We start from the raw sequence: 9,762 nt of genomic DNA, 5'->3' as shown, positions 1-9,762 counted from the left end.
AAAACTAACCAGAACCACAAGCTAACCTCAAGAGGGTACAGTAATCTCTAATATGCTGTTCGTGTCACTATTGAATTCTGCTGCTCTAGAAGAACAAGAACAAGATCAAACCATGAACGCAACAGGTTATCAGTACAATTCATCAAAATATGTGCATTATGTTTGTGTGTTCAGATTTGGAAACTGATTCTCAGAAAGAGTACGAAATTTGATGCAACGTCTCTCCTTTGGCCTAACAGTTTCAAAATCTCTGTTCCAAAGAATGCAGGAGTCTCTGAGCGCAGTGGTGAGTACATGAAATGGTGGAACATTAAGTATGGGAAAAGGAGCATTGTGGAAGAAGGGGTTAAGCCTTTTTCTCCATCCAGAGCCGTGCACATGTCCCACCCCCAGGCTGTGAGAGTCTCCATGCTGGGGAGACCTTTAATCGCCTTGAGATGGAAGCACACTATCCCCAATAGCCCATAAAAGACAGTGCTCCTCTGTCCATTCCCCCCTGTCTGTCTGGTATGGCCTCTAAAAGACTTAATGCTCTCTCATGACCCCTCTGTCCACTGTTGAAGTGATTGGCTGGATCCTCAGGAGCAGGGGGTGTGATTGGACAGCTTTAGACTGTAAAGGACAAGATGGTTCACTGCTGAGCTCATCCTGTTGTGCTGTCTGGTCAGCCTGAAGAGGACCCCTTCTCCATGATAACAAACTTAGGCTCGGCCTGAACGGGAAATATTACGAAGTGTTTTTCACTTTCTCAAAAATCTTAAAAGAGAACTCACCGATTTAGCATTGTACTCCTATAACAATGTTGGGCTCACAATGTACATTTTAAAACAAAAGATGAAATGCAGAAGAACCAGAGACATTTTATGCTGTTCATTCTTCTTCCTTGTCAAAACCTGGTGCCTACATTACCCAAAATTCAACTCCACCGCTGACAGTTTGATCAGACATTTCAGTGTGTTATTATGCTAGTAGCGGCTAATGTATCCCTGAGTCTTAGCCTCAGATAGAGACGAGGAGCAGGCTACAATGGTCGGTAAGCTGACTTTCTAATTCCACCAGATTCTTTTTTTTTTTTCAAACTTGCTACCGACACAAATTGCCCAATCAGCGATATATCCGTGTAAACACATCTCCCTCTGGAGACAATGCTATTGTTTCACATATGCAGCAGTGCTTCCTAAGACCTGCAACAGACTTTGATGTGTAAAATCTATACAGGTGATATTTACTGCATCGATATTTCAAAGAGTGAGAGGTATAGTCACGGAAAAATGCAATAAATAATCTTTCCATTGTTATCTAAGGTTTATCTACTCAGTATCATTTGCTTTCCAGAGTTCAATGACTACTGTCAGTATAGTTATGTTAATTCTCTCTAGTGAGTGAGGAGGACATTGTTAATAGTGATGAGGACGCTCCTGTTACAAATGCATTTGCTTTGCTTATTGAACTGAAGGTACTATTTTAATTATTTTGTCTTGTGTAGCTTCCACTGTAGGCAAGGATCCAGTATCACCTAAGGATAGCTGTACAAACCCTGATTTTGACCTGAGTTGAGTTGAGTTGAGTTGAGCTGAGCTGAGTACATTCCAGTTCAGTTCTTTGTTGTTGCAGCATTGCAAAAACAGGCATCCAAACAGACATCAGACACATTAGACAGTGGACAGAATAAAAACTACCAACCAACAATAACCAAAAAATAATTATAAACTTATAAAAAATGTTTTTAAAAAACTGCACATGGACTGTCTTATTGTTTGAATGTTTTTTTTATAGAAGGTGTGACCAGAGAGTCTGCAACAGTACAGTCTGGACAGAGGCTGTCTCGATGTTTGCTTGTGGTTTGGCCTTTCTTGTTTTTATTCTGCTAGGGGAAGTTTGGTGTTGTGACCAGAGTACAAATGCAGCACCCCGGGATCCATCCCTCTATCTCACCCCTCCTGACCTCTCCCTTTTTGTCACGATGCCGGGGTTGAGTGGCTGCTTAACTAGCATGGCTGAGGAAGTGTGTGGCCTGGGGGAGTCCATTAGCACCAGCCAGACCTTTTTTTGTACTGAAACAGGATCACCTACACACACAGACACAGACACACTTCTGCTTAATAGAAGCCACTTTAGTCTGGTTGCAAACACCTCCAGCCCCCCTTCCTGCTGTCCACAATCACAGTCTCAACTATTTCCTTAAAAACCTCTCTGCCTTACACACACACACACACACACACAATCTTTGACATACACACCCACAGGCATTCCAACACATTTGTTTCTGTTTCTGCATCTGGCCAATGTTTTACTCTTCCATCTTTGTTTTCAAGTGCTCTTATGCCAAAAAAGTAATTAGGTCGCAGTTTAGCTGAACAAAAGTACTTGCGCAATGGTTGCATCTTCAACTTTCTCATTTATGAAAAGGATATGTATACATAAGTCCTCAAACTGGCTGGATTAAGAGTTTCTTTCTGGGGTCAACAGAGCTGAAAGCCTCAGATATTCTCCCAATGAACTCATCCTTAAGCTTATTGAGCTAAAACATCTGGGGCCCCCTACTTTCCCTGCACAGCTTTCCCCGGAGAAGGATCCTTCAGGATTCGGCTGGTGGGCAACACACATATAGTGTACACACACACACACACACACACACACACACACACACACACACACACACTTAAAACACTCATACTGAAGCGCTCTGTTGAGTGACAGCACCTGACAGGCTATGATGCACTGCTTATAAGTGAAAAAACCAACAGCAGAGGCTGTCATTACTCCTGTTAATGTGGCCCAGCTGCCTGCTTGTCACGTGGCGCCACCACCCATATCCAAATCCTAACGTGCTTTGTGTGTGTGCCCTTGTGTGTCTGTGTGTGTCTTGGCTGGCTGCTCCTCCTGCTGAAAGCCCCTCAGGAAGGAGCGACAGGAGGGCTATGCAATGCGTGTGATGTTAAAGGTATGACACACAACTGCGATCATTACAGGGTTTGGTGGAAATGGCCGGATCCCCCACCGACATGGTCCAGTGTAAACATGATTCCCTCCCAGGCCGAGCGGAAGAAAGTGAGAAAAAGAGAAAAATGTGAGACAAGCAAGGGGTTTGAGAGAAAGGGACGGCACAGACAGCCACAGTAGGGAGCATGCTGTTATGCGTATTAGACTGTCAATGAATCTCATTAACAAGGACTCTCTAATCTGCATCCGAGAATATTCCACTGAAGGCCATCCGCTCTGCTCCCCATCTCCTTCCTCTCGTTTTGATTACGCTGATGCATAAATTTACCATTACTTTTTCTTTTTTTATTAAAAGGAGCCAATTTGTGTTTTTCTCTGCTTCCATTATGTCCAGTTGCCCGTCTTTACATGTGAAACACAGCAGGCTGCCATGTTAAGGAGATCCACTCTGCAGTCGTCACATCAAGAGAGGCTTGTTTTCCACCATTTCAGCCCCACTCAATAAGCAGTGGAAATAAATGGGCACTCATGTTGAAAGCCTGTCTTTTCCAAATGACAGCTCACTAGATAAATATGGCCAAATTATTTCCAAACGTTGCTCACAGTGGCACTACAAAATTTGGGGTTGCTTGAACAGTAACAATAATTTCTGAGATGCTGACAAGAGTCCTCTTGATTTTATGTTTTTAGATTTGTTGACAGCACTTAAAGGCGTTGCTTGTGAATTCTTTCACATTTTATGATCTGTTTATGTGTGAGTGAAAAATAAAGAAGCAAAAGGATGGCAGGATATTTGCATTTCCAAAATGGCATGCAGATTTCCCCCCATGAAAGTCGAGGACAAACTCTCAACGACAAAAAGGTGTCAGTTATCTGTCAGTCACATGTGACACATGACAGGGCCCCAACAGGAAGGTGGCTGGTTGTTAAGCAGGAAGGTCTGACCCCAGGGAGGGATGATCCTCTTTTTTATTTGCACTGTATTTTACCTTAATGAGAGCAGCTGGTATCCAACGCAAACAAACCCGGCTATTGTCCAGAGACATCAAAACAGTAATATTTGACTGTCCTCTGAGATATTTGCATGGCATAAGATGAAACAGAGGAGATTAGAGGTTGGAAGCGAAGAGTCATGCCAGAGACATTCCCAACACCACACATGTTCATTCTCTAATTATGATCAAGACTTGCCAATATTGGGAAATCTGAATTCCAAAGGCTGTTCGGCATCAAATGGGACCAGCGCAGCCTCGTGTATCTCCCTAACATCTGACAGAGTGACTAATGTGAGCTACTGAAGCTTCACTCCCCGAAAACCCCAAACCTAAACACCCTCAACGCACTCAAAGGCCCTCAGTCTCTCCCTTTACGTCTTCTGAAGACCTTAACATGCAACAGTTTTGACACATATCTTTAGGTCCAGACTGATTTAATGATCTATCCTCTAAGTCCTCTCCCTTTCTTGACACTCTCCAGCGGCTCGAAGCAGTGTTCCCATAGTCCTGTGTGTTCTCAGGGTGTGTTACTGGCACTGAATGTGCAGATAGGATAAATAAATCACAGACAAGCCCTCTGGAGAGCAGAGAAACTGGCTGGAACGGACCACAGGGAAAAAAGAAGACATCTGGTGGAGGAGCTGGAGCCTTTCTAGTGAGGAGAAAATTAATTATAGAAAGAGATTAAGATACGACACCGACTAGTACTGGAGCCACTTACATCAGCTCTTCATAAAAAATAAATATTTACACCTAGTAACTGCCAGTGGTATTGTGCATTTTATTCCACTACATTTATTTGACAGCTTTAATTATTAGTTACTTTACAGATTTAGGCTACATACAAAACATCATTTTATAAAGGAGTGCATTGTTAAGGATTAAACTACCCAATAGTATATAAAAATAGGTTAAAATTAGCACTACATTGACTAGCCACAACTGTAAAATGATACTCTTTTACAATGGCCATTATAAAATGGCTTTAACAACTAATGCATCAGTAATAATAATCCAAAAATATAATGTATAATAGTTGTAGTATAGTAGTATAGTACAGTACTCTCACAGGGGTAATTTTTCAGCATTAAGAGTACTTTTACTTTTGCTAATAATTTTAACCAACTTTTACTCAAGTAATAGTTTCAACGCAGGACTTTTACTGTTGTGGAATATTAGAACCAACAGAGAACGCTAACATTAGCTCACTAATGATCCATTTATAATGAAGGGTAAAAGGGATAAAGCGTTAATATGGTTGACGCATCTTACCCAAGACTTGATAAAACTGTGTTTAATAATGATATAAAAAGTTTTTTCCCCACAGAAATAACACAACATACCTCAAATTACAAAATGTTATGCCAGTACGTTTGCTAACTGTTCCATGTTACAACACCAGCTACACCAGCTAGGGTGACCAGACGTCCCCGTTTTCCGGAGACAGTCCCCGGTTATGGTGACCTGTCTGCTGTCCCCGGAAATGTCCCAGATTTTAACTGTGTGTTAATCATAGACTGTATAAGGTGTTAACAGACCTGAAATCACATTTTACATAGTCCCAGAAAGACTGGAAAACAGAGCTTACAGGTGTCATGCCGAACAGTTATTGTCCGCCAAAAGTGAGCAACATGTTAAAGCTGTATCACCCAGTTTATGGCTTACAGCTTCTTTTATCTGTTTATGGTTATTTCTGCCCTGAAATTACTTGATTATATTTATGAGGGTTATATTTGACAGATTATAACTCAACTAGTAAGTTTTACCTCTTAAAATACCTTTAAAAGGCCAAAACAACACATAAAATGCAGTATTCTACTTGCCCAAAAGGGATTGCAGCCTCTACTTATTGACTGAAAGGTAGATTCTGCCTTAAAATGACATACTGACCACCAAACCAAAAATGTCCCCGGTTTTCATTTCAAAAATCTGGTCACTTACGCATAATCAGATATCACACTCATTCTAAACTGCACACACACATTTCTCCATGTGTGCCTATATGAATAAAACAAATTCATATCTACATTCACAAAGGATTGACAGCAATGTTTAATATATAATTTATTTAATATGGTGCAACAGATGTATCCTTTCAATCAATTTACAGATTACTAACGTCTTAAGGGCTTAGACTTGTTTTGTTTGTTTTAATGGTACAACTCCATTTAGCAGTTGCTAATAACTTAGCACACAAATTAAGTTGAGAAGTTGTTGAAAGGAAGTTGTAACAGTCTTCTGTTTTGAGTTAAAATTAACCACTGACCAGAAGAAGAGATCACATCTCTGTCAGCCAACCAATTTCTCGACTAAGAGAGAGCGTATGTTGTCTGCACATACTGTTAGCCAATTTTGGAGAGGCTGTCACATTTGTAGTCCATACACAAATGCAGCCATGAAAGCAGGAACGGTTGATCCCCTATCAACCCTGGACCAGATGGGATAGTGAACATAGATCCTTTTAAACACTGTAGCTACTGCATTCAGTAGAGCAGGGGGGGAAACCCACATGCACTACCCTACATCTACAATGGTCAACTTTGGCAAAGTCAGGAAGACTCTCCAAACGGCAGAGCTTACTTTCTGTGTGTTTGTGTGTGTTAATGTGCAAGAGTGCGGTAGATATTGAGAGAAACAGAAGGAGATAGATGGATCAGGGAGTGAATTCAGGCGAAGGAGAAAAAAAAAGTGAAGAAGAAGCGAGAACAGCCAACCGCAACAAATATGCTGCCAGGCTTAGTATCAGGGTGACAGGTGCATTATCATAGGTTAATGAGAAGCCTAGTGCTGCCTGTAGCTTCAATCAGGGGCGCGCTGCCTCCACTACCACCTCCATCAATCAGATCAGACATAAACTCCCACTCAAGCACCAAGCACACACATTCACAAGCACACATAGACTTAGGTATATGCAGTATGCCAACACATACAGGCACACATACAAACATGCAAACACTCATTCAGTGCAGAGACATCTCATTAAAGCCTGTGGGGTACACTGATACAGCAATATTGTGGCTGTAATTTGTTACAAAAGATTACAGTGTGATTATGAGGTATTTATGGACACAATGAGAGATAATTAGCACCTCAAGCACAGCACTAAGGTGTGATCATCAAAAGATGTTAACTACAGCTGGTACTGCAGTCTGTGATCACTGTGGAAATACACAGATTATTTACTTAAAGGCCCTAAAAGCATTTTCTTCCCAGTCAGATTTCTTATTATGGGTAACGGCATCCTACATGAATATCTTCAGCAAAACAATTAGTTTTCACAGGCTCTGATGGAAAAAGGTGACGTCATGTATTGCGCCAATCGGCATTTAGTATTAAGTATTAGTCAAGTGTCAATCAAAAGATGAAGCAGGCGTGATAGCTTTTTAGTTAATAGGATGTAGAGATGTTTACTTCTAAGGCTGCAACTATGGATTATTTTCATTATCAATTAATCTGCCAATTTCTTTCCAAAATAATTGATTAATCGTTCCATCTAACAATTGTCCAAAAATAGAGAAAAATGTCCATCAGTTTCCCAGAACTAAATCTGACATGTCTTGTTTTGTCAGACCAACAGTTGAAAAAAACCCAAAATTCTTCTGGCTTACTTGGTTTAAAAAATAATTTAAACAATGATTTAAAACCAGGTTTTTAGGTACTTAGGTAAAAATAGCCCAGTACATGTAAACGTTTTGCATTCATGTCAAGCTAAGTAGCATGTTTCCATCATAGGCAGCCAAGCCAACCAAACCAACCAAACAATCGAATAAATTCCTTAATTTTGTATACAGTAAGTACAGGACTTGAGTAAATATACTTAGTTACATTCTACCACTGGAAACGGGCTTTCTTTGCAAGCTGCTACTTATGTGATGTTTTTGTGAAATATGTAATTGGCACCCAGTTGTAGTTCATTTCTCCCTCAGTCCACACTTCCATCTCACCGGACAGGAGCGGAAACTGCGTGTTTTCACATACTCGTATTGCTGATGCTCACCAATGTTTTGCGAGGCAGTGGAGCTGCAGCAGAGTGATTTCAGAGGTCTTTACTCTCTGCAGGCCAAAGAGGCCACATGGAGAGGACAGCTTTCTCTTATCACACTGGATTAGCCCACAAGAGGAATAAGAGAGAAGGGTACAAAGAGGAAGAGAGAGAAAGGAAGGTGGCACTGAGTGTGAGGGAGTATATCATTCTTCGACTGGTGCTGGATACTACAAGCCGCTGGGCAGGAAATGAGGTGGAGGACACCCACTGACCTGCAGCCACTTGCCGCCTCTCAGCCTATCGCAGAAACAATTTAAACAGCTAATGGAACTTCGCTGATCCTCTTTCCATCTCTTACAGGGCCACTGTGACTCATACTGCTCATTTCTGATTAGAGCTCCTCAGGCTTATAAGTAATCTGCATGAGACAGGGGAAAGACCCACATAGTTATGTTATTATACATCTATCAGATGGATATGTGTAAGCGAGTGAGTGCACACTGTTTATGTATGATCCCTGAGAGAGATTTAGAAACAGGAAGGCCAGTGAGGGTCTGTGCAAGAGGAAGGGAACAGGCAGATGGGTCAGTCTCCAGGTGGAGGTGGGGGGTCTAATGTGGGGTGACCAAAGGGCATTTGGGGGTGCTGCCTGGACATGTTCATAACACAACGTGAACAGGATGCTGAGAGGAAGAAGGGCATTCGGGCAACCACAGAGGGCCCCCCACCGTCATCTGCGTGTTGGATGAGCACCAATGGAACGGAGAGCTAACTGAAAACACACACTGATGTTTCAAATCCGCATATTTTTTTAAATAACTCTCCAGGTTACTTCATGCTTCCTGAACATGTGGCCTCGACATCTTCATTATTCATCCTTTTATTTCATTCAGTCTTACCTTCATCATCATCATCTATCCCACTTCGTCTGCCCTGGACTTGCTGATTGACAGTTCTATGAAAAAAAAAACCCAGAGGCTTTCCTTGCTCGCTGTGTTTGGCCTGGACAATGTGTGTGTGTGTGTGTGTGTGTGTACGTGTGTGACATCTGATGAGCACAGCAGCCCTACACTATCCTCCTCCTATATAGGCCCACTTAGTTATTCCACAGCCTTCATATAAAGAAAAGTCTATATCATGTACATAAGGGCTTAACTTAGCTATTAGGGCAGCAACTACGATTATTTTCATTATCTGTTAATCTGCCGATAATTATCTAAATTCATCAATAATAATTTTGTCTATACAGTGTCAGAAAATAGTAAAAAAAAAAAAAAAGTTTCAGTTTACTATGACGTATGACAAAGAAAAGCACCAAATCCTCACATTTGAGAAGCAGGAGAGAGAAAATGTTTTGCCTTTTTGCTTAAAAGATGACTAAAATGCTTTTCCAATTATCAATATAGCTATAACTGATTAATAGAGTAATGGTTGAAGCTCTATAAGCCATACAAAATGTTTAGATAAAGTAACCATCATAATTTCCCAGAGGTGACATCTGTAGATTGCTTGTTTTGTTCTGCCAACAATCCAAATGTATTCACTTTACATTGATATGAAACAGAAAAGGACATCAAATCCTCAACTTTTAGCAGCTGGAACCGGCAAATTATTTCCATATTTGTTTGGAAAATAAAGATTACCACTTAAGTTTCAGCAAGAATGCGCACATTTTTACCTTCTAGAGGTGAAACAATGTTGTAGTAAGACTAGAGCGGATTTATCAAGAAACAAAAGACAGCAAGCTATATGGAATATTAATGATTTTATTGGATATACCTTAACTGAACCACAATTTTTCTCATTTCTCCCCTCAATCATGAAAACTGATTCTGATTT

The sequence above is a fragment of the Micropterus salmoides genome, unplaced genomic scaffold, assembly GCF_014851395.1.
Source record: "Micropterus salmoides isolate LMB-PRFRI ecotype aquatic unplaced genomic scaffold, ASM1485139v1 Ms_hic_scaffold_2286, whole genome shotgun sequence".
Lineage (NCBI taxonomy): Eukaryota > Metazoa > Chordata > Actinopteri > Centrarchiformes > Centrarchidae > Micropterus > Micropterus salmoides.
Note: the sequence above shows the minus strand (reverse complement) of the source record.